Source organism: Hypanus sabinus, chromosome 13, assembly GCF_030144855.1.
Source record: "Hypanus sabinus isolate sHypSab1 chromosome 13, sHypSab1.hap1, whole genome shotgun sequence".
NCBI classification, from domain to species: domain Eukaryota; kingdom Metazoa; phylum Chordata; class Chondrichthyes; order Myliobatiformes; family Dasyatidae; genus Hypanus; species Hypanus sabinus.
This window is the reverse complement of record NC_082718.1, coordinates 25391495-25414952: the sequence shown is the minus strand read 5'-3', so window position 1 is coordinate 25414952 and position 23458 is coordinate 25391495.

The window sequence follows — 23458 nt, the reverse complement described above, 5'->3', positions numbered from 1 at the left end:
GATAACTTATAAATATAGATTGATTATATGTCCATAAAGTGACAATAGGCACAGGAGCGTCTGTTCATAAATGACTTTGACAGGGAATGATAAAGTAATGGTGGTTGTGGGTTGATGGGTTGAGGTGTTGATCAGCTTTACTGCTGTACTTGGGAAAAGTAACTGTTTTTGAGCCTGATGGTCCTGGTTATGTAACCTCCTCCCTTACAGAAGTTTCATGCAATAGCAATGGTATTGGGTTTGCTCACCGCAAAGTTCTAAACTCAAGCAAAGTCCTTAAGCTCTATCCAATATGAATAGTCACGAGTACTCTCACTAAAGGAAGATGTTACTTTTACGACCCAATCTTCAAAGACTAGTTCACTTCCTTGCTTACTCTCCATGGCGGGATTAGCTGCCAATACTCACTACTTGAGGAGTGGATCCCTTCTTACTACCAAGGAGAAGATTCTTCTAGCTAACAAAATAATTTAAAACACAGTCCATTTATTTACAGTGTTACATATTTAAATCCAAACGACATTCTTAGAATACTTGTAAAACTCACAGAGGATTTCTATCTTAAACATTTCCAAATCACAAACCATTTCCAAATCAAGAAGCATTGCTTAAATATAAAGCATTTCTTAAATGTAAAGGATTCCTTAATCTCAAAGGATTCTCAAAACACAGATACAATTCCTATAAACTAAAAGGACCTACACACAATGCAGATAAATAAGTCATCCATTGCAGAAACCAAAGTTGGAGGAATGGAATATATTTCAGCATGTACTTCTTCCATGTTTCATTTTGATGTTCCTGACCCCATTCCTAATAAGCTTGAACTGCTTGCTACATCTATACCCTTTTCTCTCACTTCAGCGACTTCACAAGCATGATATTTCCTCAGATATCTTTTTAACACAAACATTCTAAAAACATTTTTGGAAACTTAGTGAATTGTCAGCTGAGTGCTCACAATTCATATTTAATGCTGTAAATGTTGTGAGTCTAATTCCTTGAGCACACAAACTTTCAAACCACAGTACCTATAAGAAGTATTCACCCATTGGAAGTTTTCATGTTTTATCATAGAAGTATAGAAACATAGAAAACATAAAGCACAATACAACCCAAAGTTCAGCCAGATATGTCCCTACCTCAGAAATTACTAGGCTTACCTATAGCCCTCTATTTTACTAAGCCCCATGTACCTATCTAAAAGCTTATTAAAAGACCCATCGTTTTACAACAATGAATCACAATAGAGTTAATTTGGCTTTTTTGACACTAATCACCAGAAAAAGATTATTTTGTGTCAAAATGAAAACAGATCTCTACAAAGTGATCTAAATTAATTACAAATATAAAACACAAAATAATTGATTGCATAAGTATTCACCTGTTTTAAGTCAATATTTTGTGGATGCACCTTTGGTAGCAATTACAACCTTGAGTCTGTGTGGATATGTCTCTATCAGCTTTACACATCTGGACAGTGCAGTTTTTTCCATCCTTCTTTACAAAACTGCTCAAGCTCTGTCAGATTGCATGGGGATCATGAGTGAACAGACCTTTACAAATCCAGCCATAAATTCTCAATGGGATTCAAGTCTGGACTCTGACTTGGCCACTCCAGGGCATCAGCTGTAGGAAGTCAACAGGTCAGACAGGAGCTATGGAGGTAAATGAACAATTGATGTTTTGAGTCGAGGCCTTTTATTGGGATGATAAATCAAATATGGAGATAGACATTGTTAAAAGGTGGTGGGGGGGAAGAGATGGTACAAAAGCTGGCAGGTGATAAATGGATCCATGTGAGAAGGTGAAAGGCAGCTGAGGGAGGGAGAGAGGAACTGATGTAAGAAGCCGTGTGTGACAGGTGGAAGTAAAAACCAGCTGAAGAAGATGGAATTTGGCAGTACTTCTGCTCTTTTTCTTATGATAATCACTAACCTTCATTGAAAGGTAGGGAAATTTCTGAAATTTAAGGTGATATGGTTTGCCTAAAAAGCTCATTTGATGGTAGTTCTCAACAGGAAAAGAGGGCAAATCTGCTATCCACATCTGCTTTGTCCATGTCTGGTTTAGAGGGAATATGCTTTAAAGACAGGCTGAAAAAACAGACAGCATCCACAAATGCTGGAGGAACTCAGCAAGCCAGGCAGCATCAATGTCAAAGAGTAAACAGTCAACATTTTGGGCAGATACCCTCCTGATGCACCATCAATAACTCTCTGAGACGTGAGGCGAGATATCGGCTTTTATTGACTGGAAGAAAGAACAAGCAGCAATTGACCACCATGCTACATCCTGGAGACTGAGGGCAGCACGGTCTGTGGGAGGAGCCACAGGAGCAGTCAGCAGGTGGGGGGGGGGGGTGCGTGTCCAGACAGGTATATGTAGTTCACCACATCTCCATCAGGTGTTGCTTTCTCAGAAGCAGTGGAGCAGCTGAGGGGAGATGAAACAGAAATGTATAAAATTATCAAAGCCACAGATAGTCGGCCTGTATCTTTTTCCCAGTATTAAAATGACTAATGGAAAAGTGTGCCTGTGATTAAGCTGAGAGGAAAAGTTCAAAGGAGATGTGGGGGTTAGATCTTTAAAACAGAGAATGGTGGGTGTTGAAATATGTTGCAAAAGATGATGGAGAAGGCAGATACAGTGAAGGCATTTAACAGATTTATAGAATGGCACAATGTGTGTCGACAGGCCTGTTTCTGTGTGGCACTGATCAGTGTGGCCTAGGAATAGACAATCACTTTTTTAAAATAGCACAAGAATGGAAAAGCCAACAGGAAGTAGTAGATATAGTCCATTTCATCACAGGAAAGTCCTCCCCACCATTAAATATATTTACCAAAAGCAATACCACAAGAAAGCAATATCCATCATCAAAGACTCAGCCATCCAGGCCATGCTCTCTTCTCGCTCTTACTATTGGGAATAAAGCACATAACAAGAGGTTCAGGAACAGTTATTACCCTTCAACCATCAGGGTCCTGGAACAAAGTGGACAACTTCTCAAACCACAGTGTTGAATGATCACTGAACACAACTCTGAACTGATTCCACAAGCTATGGACTCTACAATTCACTTCTCAGTATTATTTATTTATTTACTGATTTCTTTGTTTTTTTGTACTTGTACAGTTTATCTTCTTTTCCACATTGGTTGCTTGCCAGTCTTTGTGTGCAGGTTTCTATTGTATTTCTTTGTTCTACTGTGAATGCCTGTAAGAAAGTTAGTCTCGGGGTAGCATTCGGTGACAAATACTGTACATTCTTTGATAATAAAATTATTTTGAACTTGAACTTTGAACTCTGAGCTGCTACAGGACCTCAATGATGAATAAGTAAAGTAATTCTAAAAAGAATAAAAAGCAAATGCAAGAGCAAAGTGGAGAGAAGGAAGATTAATCAGAATGTTTTACAAAGAGCTGGCTTAGTGATGGGCTGAGTGGTTTCTATTAATGCTAAGTAAATCAATGCGTTTTCTGTTTTAACTTGTTATATTTAGCATTCCCAGCTTTCCGTTTTTCTTTCTTTCACCCCCTGCAGTTAGGCCTGTGCACTACGAAACATGAAACAGAGGAGTTCAGACGAGATTTACAGATTCATTCCAAGCTTAATTACCTCTGCAATATGTTGCTGCAGAGTACAAAAAAAACAGTTTAAACTTGTTTCCAGCCAAAAAAAAAGTAGCACCAGTTGATGCAAGGCTTTTAAATAAAGAGCTGATGGACAAGTGCTAATTAAGGCTCAGTAATTGTTCTCGTTTTTCTTAAACTCACATCAGTTGGTGACTTGGGAGCAAAAGAAACAGAAAGAGAGAAAGGTATGGCTCTGAGCAGCATTCAAATTACTTAATGCACTTCATTAAATGGTGGATGTGGCTTTCTGTACAGTGTCCTTCTGCAGTGACATTGCTTCTATTGCACAATTCAAAGGCTCCCATTGTATCAAAAACTGACTCTGTGCTGATCCCAAGCCACATTGCTCCCTTGCATCTAAATTAACATTGTCACTGTTGACAAGCAAAGAGCATTTAATATCATCAATAAAGCTCCTCAGCAGATAATTATTCGTTCAGTCACTAAAAATACAGTAAGTTGAATGTTGCCCTCAAAGGTAAAAAAAAAACTCTTGTTGGGAGTAACACTGGAAACAAGCCACTTTTTGAACCTGTGTGGAATTTCATGGTTTAAAATTCAACATTCCTTAATGTCATTTCAGGTACTTCAGCATGCTTCAAATCAGCCATCATCATCCCTTTACCAAAGAACTCTACACATTCAGAATTAAATGACCACTGACCAGTGACACTGATGCCAGTTTTTATGAAGTACTTTGAATAACTGGTAATGGCATACATCAAAAACTCCATTCTTACCAAAGTGGACACGCATCAGTAATCTTAGTGATGGAACCTCTCTACGACGGATGCCGTAGCATCCATCATGCACCTGGCACTGACACACTTAGAAAACAAGGACTCTTACTGTATGTGAGAATGCTGTTTCTGGATTTCTGTTTGCCACTCAGCACTATTTTCCCCCAAACCTTAGTGAACAAACTCCTACTCCTCCATCTAAATACACCACTTGTTTAGATCATTGTTGTTCTATACATTACAGCAATATCACTGGCTTGGTTCTATATCTAAGAGAGAGAAAACTCTGATTTCAAACCTCCGCTGCCCTGCAGCCATACCCACTCATGGGAAAGGCTTCGGGAGTAAACCTTAAGAACAGATCCGGAGCTGGAGTCCCTAAGGCAGTCCAACGTTGCCTACAACCTCGTTCTGGCAACTCCTGCGATGTCACTGGTGCCAAGCTATATCGGCCCTTGCCCTTCCCTTGGACAACATTGGCGGCATGGAGAGGGGAGACTTGCTGTATGGGCAACTGCTGGTCTTCCAGACAACCTTGCCTCGGCCTGCACCCTGGATAGGACACTCCAGCAAGGCTTTCCAGGTGCAGATCCATTGTCTCCTGAGACCAATGGATGCCATCATCATCTTTATCATTATCATCATCGGTTCTATATGCCTCACCCATCAAAAACCATCAGTTAGTCTGGAGGCTAGAGTGATATGGGATCCGGAAGCTTTGGACATTGCTTTGGGGCCTGCAATTCCTACCATGGCAGCTGAAGTGCCACAGTAGTGTCGTGGTTAGCATAGTTGAATTAGAGCTCCAGCAATCTCCAAATGGGTTTTGATTTCCCACCGCTGTCAGTAAGGAGTTTGTTCATTCTCCTTGTGATTATGTGGGTTTCCTCTGGGTGTTCCAGTTTCTACCCACATTCCAAAAAGACATACAGGTTAGGGTTAGTGAGCAGCGGGCATGATAGTTGGGTACTGAAATCATTACAAAACTTGCAAACTGCGCCAAGCACACCCTCAAATTCTGTTGGTCATTGATGCAGAAATGATGCATTGCACTGTATATTTTGATATACATGTGACAAATAAAGCTAATCTATAATTTAGAGAACTTAAAATGTAAGTCATAAATAAATAAATATGCCTTAAAAACATCAGAAATAAATAGTGATGGTGAATGACATAAAAATTCACCAAGTTCACCTTTGTCCTGCAGGGACAGAAATCTGCAATGCTCACACAATGAGTCCTAACAGTGACTTCAGACCTACCAGTGCAGTCCATTCATCAACTTCCTCTACCCCTCAGACGTCAAATGGTCTTCTTGACCAGCAGAATGTCGCCTAATGATCTTCTGAATTTCTTTTGGGTGTTTCTCAGGAGACTTACAGTGTCAGGCAGTGATCATAAAATCTGCGTTTTCAGCTATTTCCTGATGAGCTCTCTTCATTGCTCTCTGCTGCAGATTGACGTGCACTCCAGATGATCTCCAAATTCATCAGAGGTAGAGCATCCATCATCAAAGCCTTCCACCATCCAGGCAATGTCACCTTCTTGCAGTTATCATCAGGGAAGGGGTAGAAGCCTGAATTCCCACACCACCAAGTTCACGGAGGGGGGGTGGAGGACTAAGGTCGTGGTGCAGGTCAGTGGAGCCAGGCAGAATAACAATTCAGCACCGATTTGATAGGCAGAAGACCTTGTTCCTGAGCTGTAGTGCTTTATGACATGGTAACAGCTACTTCCCTGTAAAGACGGTATCCTAAACTAACCAGAAAATCTCTAATCACTACAGTTTACCAACACCCAAACCACTTTGATATAAACACAAGACCTTAAGAATTTCAGTGTAACATTAAACCATAATTTTGAAAACTAACAAGTTCATTCTTTTAAGCAGAAGAGATTCTTGAGTTTAGGTAGGTATACGAATGTGAGGGATATGGACATTAAGCAGATAGGAGTGTAGTTGGCCGTTTGATTATTAATTTAATTGGTTCAGCACAACTTTGTGGGCCAAAAAGCCTGTTCCTGTGTGGTACTCTTCTGGGGTCTATATTCTATTCTGCAGCTGCTGCTTGAGCAAAACCCACAAAATGCAGAGGAAACTCAGCAAGCCAGGCAGCATTTGCGGAGGGAAATAAAAAGTTGGCGTTTTGGCCTGAGACCCATCTTGAGGACTGGACTCTTGATGAAGGGTCTCCCGAAACATCAACTGTCCATTGCCCTCCACAGGTGCTGCCAGACTTGTTGAGTCTCTCCAGTGTTTAATGTGTGAAGTTCAGTCTCTTGGTCAAAATGAACAGCAACCTCAGATGATAGACATTGTACAATAATTAAAATGGGGTTGATTTGACCCAGTAAGGCACTGGGTAACAGCTATGCATTTAAAGCAAACTGGCCAGCAAATACAGTGAAAAACTACACAAAGAGTGCTACTCACATGGGTTGAGCTGTGAATATCAGAGGAGATGCAATGCCCTAAGGGTCCTCCTTTTCTGCAGGCATTGGCCCACGACCAAAAGCTATACATCACTGTGATCTGAGTTTTATTTTATGATCAGTAGCAAACCAAGTTCTCTGTGCGTGTGCTTGTAGCTACACTCCTCACACTATGCATTGAGTGACAAACAACTGTTTATTCCTGAATCAATGGAGACTGCCTGCTTCTGCATTAACATTAGAAAGGCTCAGAATTAAAAGGGAAAATATTCTTTGTCAAAGTAAATTTCCAGTACATTGAAGTGTGCTTGAAGCTGAAGCAACAGGATTCACAACATCCTGGCAAGAGCAACTAGGATGACCTAATCTGGATGTGTGACAGCACACCTGATGTGCTGCTAATGAGGCAACGGTTTTTAATATGCAGGTGCAAAAAAAGGGGACCATTTGGCCCATCGTGCCTCTGCCAGATCTCTGAAAGAATTGTCCAATTAGTGTTCTTAATCTCAGCTTTGCCAATTTCCATTCAATGTGCTTATTCAACTATTGCTTGAAGTGCACTTTCACTGGCCTTCTGTGAGTGCATTCCAGATCATTAAATTGTTAGATTAGAAATATTTTCTTTCTTTAAATCTGTGCTGTCAGCTACTTCTGTTCAACATTCCCCTCTTGAACCAATCAGCACAAGCCTAGTCACTGTCTCAGTTTAACAATCCTATGATAACAGTACTAAAATTGATGCTGTATGATTTTTGTTCAAGTGGTCTTCTATCTCGTAAAAGTTGACCACTTTGAACCCTTTGCTGTACAATTGAATCTATTTCAAGATCATTTAATTGTCACGTTTAATTGTCATTCAAACCATACACATTTATACAGCAAAATGAAACAGCGTTCCTCCAGGGTCAAGGTGCAAACCATAGTACATACACTCACACACAACAAACAACACATACAGTTATGAATCGCACATAGTCACAAAAAATAATCCATGACTGACTTGACCTGGATTGATGGTGCATAGAATATTGTCATGGAGTCACGTTTCTGCAAAAACAAGTGTGGAGCAGCTGTTCCATAGGACAGCTGTTCTAATTGTGTTCTTTCTTGGATAAATTCATGTTTTTCTTGTGAATGTTCTGGCTCTAATGCTGTATGCCTGTGATGCTGCTGCAAGTAAATTTTTCATTGCACCTGTGCAGACATGTACATGTGCAGATGACAGTAAAACTGACTTTGAGTAAATGTCAAAGTCTGTACCAGAGGTACATGCAGAATATCTGTTTCATAGAAGGCACAACATCAAGAAGGCAATGCCTATTGTTATGAAGTATGAACAACTCTGATGGGCAGAAGGGTACAAAATTGCCAATGCCCCCCCCCCCTTTTGGAGAATCGCAAATCGCTACTATTCCGATGCTGTTATCAAGGAAGTGAGAGAGACACAGGACTGTTGCCAGGGCAGGAGGGAGGGAGAGGGAGAGGGAGAGGGAGAGGGAGAGGGAGAGGGAGAGGGAGAGGGAGAGGGAGAGGGAGAGGGAGAGGGAGAGGGAGAGGGAGAGGGAGAGGGAGAGGGAGAGGGAGAGGGAGAGGGAGAGGGAGAGGGAGAGAGAGAGAGAGAGAGAGAGAGAGAGAGAGAGAGAGAGAGAGAGAAAGAGAGAGCTAGCGCGCGCTCTAAGGTGGAATGTCTCCAGCTAACAAAAGCGGAATGGAACCATTGATTACTGCTATTGTCTTTTGGAGAAGGTTTGTGTACTTGGTACTGTTCTACCCCTCAGGGGGCAACCAGAGTGGGCTGGTTTGATGGGTTACATCATCTCAACCTGATTGACACCTGAGACCCCGTGAGTGGGGATAAAAGTGAGGTCTGGGGTAACACCCCTCAGACGCACCAGGAGAAATGCTAGTGAGCATCAGAACCCCCATGAGACAGGGTGGGAGACCGGAGACCGAATGGAGGGTCGATAAATTTTAACTTACAGGGTTTTTGTAGTGAGACCGGTGGGGGCTTGTGTGTGTGTCCACCCTGGCCTGGGTGACGAGTCCACCATGGAAGAACGGTCTAGCTAAAGGACGGAGGGGTCATACGTGAATGGCCACAGCAACAATGCATCGATGGATAAAAATCGTAATGGAAAGTTGGCAAGTCAATAGCTGTTACTGTTCTCTCTCTCTCTCTCCAACAATTGAAACACCACGACCAACAACTACCGCAGCCTGCATGAACTGAACTGAACTTTATATTTCCATCTGACAATTCATTATCTCCTAGACACCGATAGAGCTTGTTTCTTATTGATTATTATTATACCCGCACTTTTAGGTTTAGTATTGATGTATATTATCTGTATATTTGCATTGATATTATTTTTGTGTATTTTTACTAATAAATACTGTTGAAGATAGTATCACCAGACTCCAACGGATACTTCTATCTTTGCTGGTAAGACACCCAATTACGGGGTTCGTAACACTATCATCAGAGATCCCCACCATGCCATCTTCCAACAGCTACCACTGGGCAGAAGGAAGAGAAGCCTAAGCCTAAAGTCTCACCCCACTCGGTTCTGGGACAGCTACTTCCCTTCAGCCATTCTTGAACCAACCAGTACAACCTTAATTAATAGAGTTTTGCTAACCTATGACCACTTTGAAAGCTCTGCACTAAAGTGAACTTTTTTTTCATTCTATTTGTGTTCTTTCTTGTAAAATTTGTGTTTTATTTATGTTTATTTCTTGGTTTCTTTCCTTCTTGTGAATGCTGCTTATATATGGTTACATGCCTGTGATCCTGTTTCAAGTAACATCCTTTATTGCATCTGTGCCATATGACAATAAATTAGACTTTTTGACTTTTAAGTTCCACCTTAACTTTTTCAGATTCCCCTCCCTTGTCCCAGGTGCTAGTCTGTTCAGCCCCTGCAGCACCATCACTGATGTCTTAAACTGCTTGCTGGAGCAAACACCCACAGATTACCCAGGGAGTGTCAGAGAAGTTCTATTCCTACTTCACAAAATCTCAGAAGAAAATCTTCAAGAAGTGGAAATATCTTTTATTCATTATTGTGTGCCTCACCAAGTACTGGAACTTTCCCGCAACTCACTTTATACCTTACATTTATGAATGTGAGGATAAGCACAGTTCCAATGCCATATTTAAGTTCGCTGATGACAATACTGTTGTCCGAAACAGAGTTGGTGATGTATCAGTATACGGTACATAAGGGAGATTGGATATCTAGTTTAGTGAAACATTTCATTTTTCCAGTATTAATTATATTTTCACAGCTTGTCTTCTTTTGCACATTGTTTTTTTTTGTTAATCTGGCTGTTTATGTGTAGTTTTTCATAAGTTCTTTTGGATATGTTTTCCAGTAAATGACGCAAGAAAATGAATCTCAAGCTTATATATGATAACATGTATGTACTTTGATTATAAATTTACTTTCATTTTGAATTTGACTTCCCCTGTTGTTACTGGTATGCGGCCTTGGGTTAAAATTCATTATCTAACCCTGACCTATATAAGTGCTCACCGAGCTGGCGATTTGTCCTTGAATGTCACCCAGTAAATGCTTGTTAAAATACCAAGCAAGACATGAATCTTGTAGCCGAAGTGTGGCTAATATCTCATCTTCCTGCTTGATTTGGTCTCAAGTAAAATTGTCCCCTAAAGGAAGGTATGTACATGGAGGGAGTTGGAAAAGCTTTGACTAGGTCAGATTTCCAGCATGATAAGCTGAGCATGGGTCAGAGGCCTGAATGAATTTGAACACCCATTTTAATTCTATTTTCTATTCCCATTCCAACATGGCAGATTATGGCCTCCTCTACTACCATGATGAGGTCACTCTCAGGTTGGAGAAACATTTCATATTCCACCTGGATAGCCTCCAGGCTGATGGATTGAACATTTATTTCTAGTTATTTCTCCCCCACCCCCTTCAATCTATTTCCATTCTCCAGTCTGTCTCCCTGCTTGCCACCTCTCTTCACCTGCCTATTCACCTCCCTCTGGTGATCCTCCTACTTTCTTTTCTCCCGTAGTCCACTTTCTTCTCCTATCAGATTCCTTCTTCTTCAGCCCTTCACCTTTTCCACCAATCACCTCCCAGCTTTTCACTTCAGCCATCATTCCCCCACCCACTCATCTTCCCCCTCACCTGGCTTCACCTATCACCAACCGGTTTGCATTCCTTCCCTTCGCCCATCTTCTTATTCTAGCTTCTTTCCAGTCCCGATGAAGAGTCTGAAACACAGGCTGTTTGATCTCTTCCATAGCTGTTGTCTAACTTGTTGTGTTTCTCCAGCACTTTGTGTGTTGAACCTATTTGTCAGGTTCTGTACTTCCAACTGTGTTCAAAAAGATTGTTGAAATTGTTCCCCTTTTAAGTATAAATATGTGCAAAAAGAAATTCACTACTCGCTCTTCATGCACCAAAAGATAGATTAGAGATGAGTTCAGCTTTAAACCCTTCATGGTACGATTTCCTCCTCTGTGTTTTCACGTGCATGGAGGTGTACCATTGTCAGTCCTTCAGGAATGCACTGCACCCCCCGGAAACTAATTAATCCTCTGAATGCTTTCTGGGAGAAAAGTCAGAGGGACATATGCATAAATATTAATATAAGCGCAATAAATTCTGCAGATGCTGGAAAATCAGAGTAACACATACAAAATGCTTGATATTAACATGCTTAAAGGGCTAAAAATGCTTGACTTCATAAGTCTTGCTGAACGTTGACTGTTTAGAGACCGGATGAAGTGTCTCAGCCTGATATGTTGACTGCTTATTCTTTTCCATTGATGCTGCCTGACCTGCTGAGCTCCCCTAGCATTTTCTGTGCATAAATATCTTTCTCCCTTTTCTATTAGCAGCTGCATATACATTTGCAATAACACTGGAGATAGGAATAAAAGTTCTGATTGAATGATAAATTGCCATGTCAGATGAGTGGGCTTAGGGCAGGTGACCGAGGAGGCAGAAGCATGTGACGAAAATTTCCAAGCTACATCCAAACTAACTCAACAAATCCAATTGCCAGTAAGAACGTTATAATGATTTTGAGCTATCTTATCTTTTGGGTAAGATATAAGGCAAACAGTCCCAGCTCTGCTCTCAAGTAGTTGTAGAGTATTTTCAAGTTACGGGTGCAGTGGTTATTGTGCCAGTGATCGGGGTTCAATTCCCTCCATTTTCTGCGAGGAGCTTGTATGTTCTCCCAATGACCACATAGGTTTCCTCTGGATGCTCCGGTTTTCTCCCGCATTTCAAAGGTGTGCAGATTAGTGGGTTCACAAACAAGAGAAAATCTGCAGATGCTGGAAATCCAAGCAACACACACAAAATGCTGGAGGGACTCAGCAGGGCAGGCAGCATCTGTGGAAAAGAATACTGCTGAAAGGTCTCGGCCCGAAACGTCGACTGTACTGTTTTCCATAGATGTGGCCCGGCCCGCTGAGCTCCTCCAGCATTTTGTATGGGTTAGTAGGTTATTTGGTCACATGGGTGTAGTTGGGTAGTGCTGGGGGGGGGGGGGCTGTTGCTGCACTGTATCTTGAAATAAATAAAGTAACTACTTAAAGAAATTCACAATTGGAAGATGAGCGGCATTACCTCCAGTGTCGCAGACAATAGATCTCTCAATCAAAATCATTTTTATAGATTAACATTATCACCTTGCTACGTATGGGACACTCGCTCCAAATGAAAACTTAATATCACTGACATACGTCATGAAATTTATGTGTGATTCTGCCTGACCTGCTGAGTTCCTCCAGCATTTTGTGTGTGCTGCCATGATACTTGCCCTTCTGTAAGGCAATACTTTAACATACTATAAATTACAATCAGAAATATATTTTAAAAACTAAATTAAATAAGTAGTGCAAGAAGAGAGAAAAAATAGTAACATAATGTTTATGGGTTGGTTCATGGTCCATTCGGCAATCTGATGGCAGAGGGTAGAAGCTGTTTGTAAAACATTGTCTTCAGGGTCCTGTATCTCTTCCCTGATGGTATTAATAAGAAAAGGGCACATCCTGGGTGAAGAGCTTCCTTAGTGATGGATGCCACCCTTTTGAGGCATTGTTTGTTGAAGATTTGAAACATTAATATTGGTTTATTACCATCACACGTACCATGGTACGGTGAATGTCCTGAGTTCGACCCTAGATCGAAGCTCAAGGGTCGATTAGAAGCCCAGATGACTGGAGCCCTGGATCTGTGGGTCCATTGGGGAGGTCAAAGGCTCAATGCCTGTGAGTCCAAGTCATTGTCCGCTGTAGGCTGGAGGCCAGTGCTAAGCGGGAGGAACTAGGCTTGTTTTGCTGTGGTTTTGTTTTGAGAACATGGTGGCATGCTACAAAGGTGGCGGGATATCTGTCAGCACACGTGGGCTGCCGCAGGACATCCTAAGTTGTGCTGGTTGTTGATGCAAACAAAGCATTTCACTGTATGCTTCAAATGTACACATGATAAATAATTAAATTAATCTGCATCTGAAGCTATTTTGTTTGCATGACAGATCATTACATACATAAGTATTCTGAGGTAGTTTTAAAAAAAAACAGCATTTACAGAATGCAGAACAGAGTTAGAGAAAATGTATAGTGCAAGAAGTCAAACAAGGTCCAAAATCCATGACAAGATAGACTGGGAGATCAACAGTTTGGCCTTCTTTATAGGAGGTCTGTTCAAGAGTCTTATAACAGCAGGATAGGAGCTGTCCTTGAGTCTATGGTACATGTTCTCAATGTGCAATGTACTGTGTATGTTAGTCAAAATGCTTCTTTGTTCTGTTCAGAGTAGGAATGCTTCTTTGTATGATAAGTGCTTTCTCTCGCAGTTGTTTAGCTTTAGACTTGCTGATATCGGGATTGTATTCATTTATTGACCAATGGGGAATGTTAATTTGTCTTGTGAAGCTGGGAGCTTGGGAGTTTTTGCGGTCTTTTCAGGGGAGTTGGGAAGAAGACGCAGAGGAAGCTGGAAGTGTGCTGCACTGCTCGGTCAACCACCGGGGTGCTCCCAGGTGCAAGGATATGGAGGTGGGAGGAAAGTGACGGGGGTCGAATGGTTCGATGGTTGAGCTCCAACGATCTGCACTAAACTGACTGAACTTTGATAAGTTGGCGCCTTTTACTTTATTTTCTTTTCCTTCATATATATTGTATTGCATAGTACTCTTTTAGTTTTAGTAAAATCTTTAAAGTGTATTCCATAACGGTATCAGGTGTGAGTTCGATATTGTGTGTGTACGCGTGGCACAAACTTGATTCTCACAGCACCTGCGTGTACGAGAGGTGGGGTTGGTGAGTGGCTGGATCTCCTTTACCCCTAGACAGGTACCAGCCTGTTGGGTAAGTGTTACATCAATCTTTTGTATCTTGTGCCCGATGGAAGAGGGGAGGAGAGAAAATGACTGTGGTTGGAGTGTAAATTAGCTTACATATTTTCTACATTACAACAACAACCAAACTCCACAGTCTATACGCTGATTCCAAGAGTTTGAAAGATATCATGTAAGTGGGAGTCCTCATTTCAAAATGCTAAACTTGGCATTCTGTTTTTCTTTTTGCTATTGTGATGTACTTATTTATGGCGTGATTTGTCTGGATGGTAGACAAAGTTTTTAACTCTATCTCAGTAAACATGACAATAATAAACCAGACACAATAACAATACCAATTACATTGCTTAGATGAAATTACCTGAGTTGACTTTCAGATGGGACACCCGACTAACATCTCCGTGGGATGTTTTTAATGCCTACGCGCATTTTGAAAGTGTTAGACTTACACCCAGTGTCTTGGATATTATTTGCATTTGTATCAACACCAATAAAACTTATTTGTTATCAATTAAACAAATTAATTTAGATTATATTAAATTTATTTATAACACGTGCATCAAAATATATACAAATGTTTCACTTGTGTCTATGCCCAATATGGAAGTATTGTGCCCACCAGTTTCACTACACATCCGGCACAAAAATAACATGCCTATCACTTACTAACCCTAACCATAACCAAATGTCTTTGGAATATGAGAGGAAACCGGATCACCCGGAGAAAACTTGTGGTCATGGGGAGAAGGTACAAATGCCTTAAATGCATTGGCAGGAATTGACCCTGAGCACTGTTCGCTATTGCTATGAAAAGTTGCACTATATGCTACACTACGAGGGCTTACTGTACAGATATTGTCTGCTGCATTTCCTACAGTACAGCAGTAGCTACATTAAAACAAAATCTTTATTGACCAGCGGAGGACCAGAATTGAATGTAAAAGGTGCTATGTAAATGCATCACCTCTTTTCTCACAAATTAATAAGGCTCCTGTTTCAGTGATGTTGATTACGGGAGCATTCATATCAGATCCTGGTTTCGTAGAGTCAAAGGGTCTTGTCAGTCTATTTTTAAGCCAATATAATTCTTTTTCACCTGAACTATCTCTACTAGGGATCCATCAAAGAGAAAATCAGAGGAAGATTGCTCTCAGATCAGAAGAAATTCTGCTTTGTAGGCAGTACTGAGTGTCTGTCACTTCTCATTCATCTTTCACAAGACCATCACTGGCAATCGTTACACTTCAAAAAGAGAGAGAGAGGGACGAGAAGAAAGAGTTCAAACAGAGGGACAGAGCCAAGAAATGGGTAAGACACCTTTCAAAAGGAAAGGAAAATAGAATTAAACTGGAATTTTGTTAACAGCAATGATTTGGGGTGCCACAATAGCATAACGGTTAGCGCAACACTTAAGGCGTCAGAGTTTGGAGTTCATTTCTGATGCCGTCTGTAAGAAGCTTTGTACGTTCCTTCCTGTGAGCGTGTCGACTTCCTGCAACAGTCCAAAGCCGTAGCAGATAGTAGGTTAATTGATCATTGTAAATTGTCCTGTGATTAGGGTTAAATAGGTGGGTCATTGGCTGGAAAGGCCTGTTCCATGCTGTATCTCTAAATAAATAAAATAGATTCCAGAAGCTGTTAAATTAACAGCGTTAAAGAATGAACTCAGACAATACAAACTGAGCAAAGATGTCAGCATCAAAAATCACATAATCTCAGCCCAAGAGATACCAGTCACACTTAACAAGACTTGATTCCCATAAATAAATACAAATGACAAAAGGTGCTGACATGACCTTTGGTATAAGTCAGAGTCTTTCTCTCTGCTCCCTTCAAACTAGCAATTTAGCAAATCCAGTAAAGCTAGACCAATTAAGGAACCAGATTATTGCATTTAGCATTTAAAACAAATTTGAGATTATAACTCATTGAAACTTATCGAATATGGAAAGTCCTAGACAGTGTGAACATTGAGAGGATGATTCCAAAAGTGAGGGAGTCTAAGATCAGAGGCACTGAATATAAGGAGGTCTCTTCAGAACAGAGATGAGGAGGAATTCTTCAGCCAGTGGGTGGTGAATCTGTGGAATTCATTGTCACAGGCAGCTGCAGAGGCACACTGGATATATTTAAAGTGGAGGTTGATAGGTCCTTGATTAGTAAGGGCATCAAAAGTTACAGGGAGAAGGCAGGAGAATGGGGTTGAGAGGGATAATAAATCAGCCATAATAGAAAGGCAAAGCAGAGTTGGTGGGCTGAATAGCCTAACTTTTCACTGTATCTCGGTAGATGCGACTGTGGTGACTGTGAACAAAGTCACCCGAGAGACACTGAAGCTGGAGACTGAGAGGCCTTTGTTCCACTTAACAAGCGGGCATCACTCTGGAGACACTCTCAGTCGAGGTTCACAAACCCAAAGGTACTTCACATTTTTATATCACTTAAGATTAAAAGGTAACAGTGAGTGATTCAATAAAATTCCAATAGTTCTAATGACATTGTTGACTGAATGCTCACTAACATACCCTCCTCTTGGCCCCTGGACAGCAATCTGTCCCAAACTTTGAGGAGGGGTTCAGTGTAAAAACACCTTCACTTTGGATCCCTTCTCCAATTACTAACCTATGTGTACCTAAAGCTACCTAACCTGCTATCTATAAGAATGCGCAGACATGGCGATAACATGCTTCAGAAATTTGGTCGCATCCTCTTTGCGCCTTCAATCGGATAGTTAAATGTATCAGTAGTAGGTGTCAGTAGTTGACTCTGTGGACAGGATCACCACAGTGTAACTTCATTTCAGGTTCACAGGCGAAAGTTCACATTCCATGCGATGACAGAAGTTTATTAAAATGATCTTGACAGCCGGTCATTTTGATCAAGCTACTGGAGGGACCTGGGTCTCTATTTGATTAACAGCGAGAACATCATCCTGGTGGTACTCCTCGCAGACTCTCCTTTCAGTCACTGACCCTCCTGCTGAAAGGGCCGAGCTTGTTTGTGTTAACTGCTCATTCAGTGCAGGTGACTGTCTTCTGACGCTGCGTGCGATTTCTTTTCGCTTTCTTGGTCCGCCCTTCCAGCGAGGTTATGGAACTTGATGTCTCTGCTTGAACTCGGATCCCTTCAAATCTACTTTCCCCAATTTCTTTCTATTCTGATCTATACAAATAACCATCTACCTCCAAAAACTAGCCTTCATTACAAAAGTATAGTTACGGTTATTCATTAAACTTTATTCATGGTTTGCTAACACACTCTGTCTCTGTCTGTCTTCTGCATCTGCATTTCTGTTCTCTTTCATCTGTAGTCCTCCATCAGGTGTGGTCTGATGTGACACAGCAGGCCGATGGTCACCACTTAGATTCTCTGTAACGTCTCTGCTAATGGCTGGACTTGATTCCTTGTTCATTCTGTGAAGGCAACAAGGAGGTGAGTTATCTAGAATAACCTGAGTCCATTGTTTCCACTGGCCACCTCAGCGTGTCTGTACACAAACACCAGTGACATTTGTCAGAAGCACTGCCTGTGGTTCTATCCACAAGGGAGTGAATTCTGTCTTTTCAGGCAGATTCCTTACCATGACTTGGCCACCCAGCTGTGGGACAATATCTTCTCTCCCTTTGACTCTCTCTGATCAGCAATGTGTTGTTGTTTCACTCAGTCCATCAACATGTTAAGCTGGTTACAGAGGCCCTTTGCATACTGGGTCATTTTATCCCTATAGGTTCTAGTTTCTCCGCAACCCGTAATCACCTCATAAGGGAGTTGAATTGCTTGCCTGTCAGTAACTTATAGGGCGTTTTGGATCTGCTTGTCTTAAAGGTATATTTAATGTTAGCAATGTATACAATATACATCCTGAGATGCTTTTTCTTTGCAACCATCCACGAAAAACAGAGGAGTGCCCCAAAAGAATGAGCGACAGTTAAATGTCAGAACACCACAGCTCCCTGAGCTCCCCACTTCCTGCGTGGAAGCGGCAGTGAGCAATGAGCCCCCCTCCCTCCACCGGCAAAAAAAAGCATCGGCACCCGCCACCAAGCACTCAAGCGTGAGCACAGCGACGGCAAAGACACAGACTTGCGGTACTCCAAAGACTATTTGTTCACCCGGCATTCGACGTTTGACAAGCTCTCTCTCTCTCCCTAATAAGGGAGAAAGAAATGTCGCCGTTTCACAGCGAGAGGGGAGACATGATAAACAACTCACCGGTGTATGCCGTTAAAAGCCCATTGTGTCACTTTCTCTGAGCTCTGTGCCCAAAAATCTCAGGTTTCTGGGTCAGGGTCTTCAGAAGGGAAAAATAGAGATATTAAAGATGGAAATAGAGCTGCTTCCAAAGATGCAAGCAAAGGAATTGCCGTTAGGTGTCATTGAACCTCCTGAACTCCTCCCTTATCAGGATCTCTGTCAATAGATCAACTCATGTCTTTCCCTCTGTTATTGCTTTAGCTCGGTTAGCTTTGATATCGTGGTTCTGTGGCAACCCATTTCCTGACACATCCAAACCGGCTCACAATTAGCCAGCATTCCGGCTAAGGGAGATAGCCTACGGGGGTTTGCGAGCACAGAGCTTTGGAGCCTCTGCGCCACGGGGGGCAGGTTGAGGGAGGCTTAAAAGCAAGGCTGGGTATTTTGAATAAAGTTTTTTCTTCGACTGCAGTTGCCGACTCCATGTCGTAATTTTAGCGCTGCATGTAGCGCACCGCTACAATTGGTGACCCCGACGGTCCAAACGATTTTTGGACCAGAAATGACCGACGCTGCCTCTGTTCATGCGGTTTCGTTGAAACTGCTGGGTTTCTGGACACAGCGACCGAACCTATGGTTCCAGCAAGCCGAAGCCCAATTCCACGTTCGCCGGATCACCTCAGAAGACACCCGCTACTACTACGTGGTGAGCTCCCTCGACCAGGACACAGCGGCCCAGGTCATGGAGTTCGTACAGTCGCCCCCGGCAGATGGCAAGTACACGGAATTCAAAGCCCTGCTCCTCAGGACTTTCGGACTCTCACGGCGCGAGCGGGCTGCCCATTTACTGCACCTGGATGGCTTGGGAGACAGACCTCCATCGGCTTTAATGAATGAGATTTTGTCTCTGCCCGATGGACACACACCCTCATGTTTGAGCAGGCATTCCTGGAGCAGCTGCCCGAGGACATATGCCTGCTGCTGTCCGACGCAGATTTCAGTGACCCCCGGAAGGTGGCAGCCCGGGCGGACTTGCTGTGGAACGCCAAAAAGGTGAGCGGGGCATCCATTGCACAGATCATCCAGCCACGCTCCCAGCAGCAAACCAGTCCAGGCCTGGCCGCAGAGCCCGCCAACCCCAGGGGCAGGGGTGGGGGGCCCAACGAATGCTGGTGCTTCTACCACCAGCAGTGGGGCGCAGAAGCCTGCCATTGTCGCCCGCCCTGCAAGTTCCCAGGAAACGCCAGGGCCAGCTGCCGCTGATGGCTACGGTGGCTGGCCATCGGGATAGCCTCCTGTATGTGTGGGACAGAAGGTCGGGAGGCCGGTTTTTGGTCGACACCGGTGCCAAGATCAGTGTTTTACCTCCGACGAGTTACGACACCCGCAGCCGGGCACCGGGTCCCCCCCGAGGGCTGTGAACGGCAGCACAGTAAGGACCTATGGCACCCGTCAGGTGCAGCTACAGTTTGGCTCCAGCCAGTTCACGTGGGACTTCACACTGGCCGCCGTAGCCCAACCGCTTCTGGGTGCGGATTTTTTGCGGGCTCACAGCCTACTGGTCGACCTGCCCAGGAAGAGACTGGTACATGCCGAGACCTTTCAGACGTTCTCCCTGGGTGCAGCCCAGTTGCCAGCCCCTCACCTCGGCTCCATCACGCTGTCCGACAACGACTTCACCAGGGTCCTGGCAGATTTCCCATCGGTTCTGGCACCGCAGTTCACAGCGGCCATGCCCCGACACGGCGTACAGCACTGCATCCCGACCCAGGGACCACCCCTCCACGCCCGCGCTCAGCGGCTTCCCCCGGACAAGCTCCGACTGGCGAAGGAGGAGTTCAAGAGGATGGAGGAATTGGGGATCATCCGGTGGTCCGACAGCCCATGGGCCTCCCCCCTGCACATGGTGCCCAAAGCGACGGGGCGCTGGAGACCGTGCGGCGACTACCGCAGGCTGAACAAGGCTACCACACCGGACCGCTACCCTGTGCCGCACATTCAGGACTTTGCAGCAAACCTGCACGGCGCACGGATCTTCTCCAAGGTAGACCTCGTCCGGGGATACCATCAAATCCCGATGCATCCTGAAGATATCCCCAAAACAGCTCTCATCACCCCGTTTGGCCTTTTCGAGTTCCTCTGCATGCCGTTCGGCCTGAAGAATGCCGCACAGACGTTCCAGTGGTTAATGGACGTGGTGGGACGGGACCTGGACTTCGCGTTCATCTATTTGGATGACATCCTCATAGCCAGCAGCAGTCGTCAGGAGCATCTGTCCCACCTCCGTCAACTCTGCGCCCGACTGAGTGAGTACGGTCTAACAATCAACCCCGCCAAATGCCAGTTCGGACTCGATACCATTGACTTCCTGGGCCACAGGATTACTAAAGACGGGGCAACCCTTCTGCCCGCTAAGGTAGATGCGGTCCGCCACTTCCCCTGACCCACCACGATCAAAGGCCTTCAGGAATTCGTAGGTATGGTCAATTTCTACCATCGTTTCCTCCCTTCAGCTGCCCAGATCATGCGCCCCCTGTTCGGCCTGCTGTCTGGTCCAGGCAAGGACATTACCTGGGACGAGGAGTCCGCCGCCGCTTTCGTTCAAATGAAGGAAGCTTTGGCGAACGCCGCGATGCTAGTACATCCCAGAATGGACACCCCTACCGCCCTCACAGTGGACACATCTAACACGGCAGTCGGTGGGGTACTGGAGCAACTCATCGCAGGTCGCTGGCAACCCCTGGCGTTTTTCAGCAAACACCTGCAGCCACCCGAGCACAAGTACAGTGCTTTCGACCGGGAACTGTTGGCGCTCTACCTGGCAATCCGGCATTTCAGGTACTTCTTAGAAGGTAGGCCCTTCACTGCGTTCACGGACCACAAACCGCTTACCTTTGCGTTTACGAAAGCGTCCGACCCCTGGTCGTCCCGCCAGCAACGCCACCTGTCCTACATCTCTGAATACACGACGGATGTCCGGCACGTCTCGGGTAAGGACAATGTCATGGCGGATGCGCTCTCTCGCCCTATCGTTCATGCCCTTTCCCAAGGAGTAGACTTTGAGGCAGTGGCAGAGGCACAGCAGGCGGATGAGGAGATTCCGAGTTACAGAACCGCAGTCTCCGGTTTGCAGCTCCAGGACCTCCCCGTGGGCCCAGGTGAGAGGACCCTACTCTGTGACGTCGCCACCGGCCAGCCCCGTCCCGTCGTCCCGGCACCTTGGCAGCGACACGTTTTCGACTCCATTCATAACTTGGCGCATCCCTCCATCCGGACAACTGTCTGGATGGTTTCCAGCAGGTTCCACGGACTCCGCAAGCAGGTCAGTGAATGGGCCAAAACGTGTATGCACTGCCAGACGGCCAAGGTGCAGCGGCACACCAAAGCCCCACCGCAGCAGTTCCACCCCACCCACCGGCGTTTCGACTACATTCATGTGGATATCGTGGGCCCCCTGCCAGTGTCCCGAGGAGCGCGGCACCTCCTGACTATCGTGGACCGGTTCACAAGATGGCCATAGGCGATCCCGCTCACCAACACCACCTCCGAATCTTGCGCCCGGGCACTGATCACCACCTGGATATCTCGTTTTGGTGTGCCGGCCCACATTACCTCCGACAGAGGCGCCCAGTTCACCTTCAGCTTGTGGTCAGCTATGGCCAGGCTTTTGGGGGCTCAGCTGCACACCACTGCCTACCACCCACAGTCGAACGGACTAGTGGAGCGTTTCCACCGTCACCTGAAGTCGGCTCTCATGGCGCGCCTGCGAGGAGCTAACTGGGTGGACGAGCTTCCCTGGGTCCTACTCAGCATCCGCACGGCACCCAAAGACGATCTGCACGCCTCGTCGGCCGAGTTGGTGTACAGCGCGCCCCTGGTCATCCCCGGGGAGTTCATACCAGCCCCAAGGGGGCAAGAGGAAGAACCCGCAGCAGTCCTGGGCAGACTACACGAGAAGCTCGGTAACCTGGCCCCCATACCCACTTCGCAGCATGGGCAGAACCCGACCTGCGTACCCAAAGACCTGCAGAACTGTAAGTTTGTGTTTGTATGAAGGGGTGGGCATCGGCCACTGCTACAGCGGCCCTATGAGGGGCCGTTTACAGTGCTCCGGAACAACGGGTCCACATTCGTGCTGGACGTTGGGGGGAGAGAGGAGGTTTTCACGGTGGACCGACTCAAACTGACCCATGTGGACCTGGCGCAACCGGTCGAGTTTCCGGCACCGCAGCGCAGAGGCCGACCTCCCAAGCAGGTTCCAGCCCAGACTGTGGACATTGGGGGGTGTATCGCCTGTTCTGGGGGGGGGGGGGGGGGTTATGTGGCGACACATTTCCTGACACATCCGAACTGGCTCACAATTAGCCAACGTTCCGGCTAAGGGAGATAGCCTATGGGGGTTTGCGAGCACAGAGCTTTGGAGCCTCTGTGCCACGGGGGGGGCAGGTTGAGGGAGGCTTAAAAGCAAGGCTGGGTATTTCGAATAAAGCTTTTTTTTCGACTGCAGTTACCGACTCTGTGTCGTAATTTTAGTGCTGCATGTAGCACACCGCTACAGATCATCTTTTCTACCATTCCTGAGCTCTGAGGGTGGTAGGGTACGTGGAATCGTTGCTGAATCCCTAATAGCCTGCACATTTCCTTCATCACTTTCCCTGTGAAATATGTTCCCTGATCCAAGTCTACCCTGGCTCGAGACTCCCACCTCGGGAGGATTTCCTGAGCTATAATCTATGCCACTTGCAGACAGTACAAACTCTCGTTAGGAAAGCCTCTTCCTAGTGGGTGAATTGATCCATGATCACAGCAGTTGCTTTTCCTCCTACATTTCGGCATCCATCTGGATGTTTTCCTAGCGCCCCTTCGACTATGGGTTGTTTGCTAACTGCACCTTTATGTTCCTGCTGGGGTTACACTGGGCACAAATGATCAAATGGCAACAGAATTTCTCAATGTCTTTGCCCAACCCTGGTCACAACCAGGCTTAACAGAGTGCTGTGCTTCCCTCATGATATAACCTCAGTAGTTTCAGCCTAAAACATGAGTCTAGCTACCATCTGGTTCTTCCTTTGCTTTCTCTCTCCTCCTCTGCCTCCA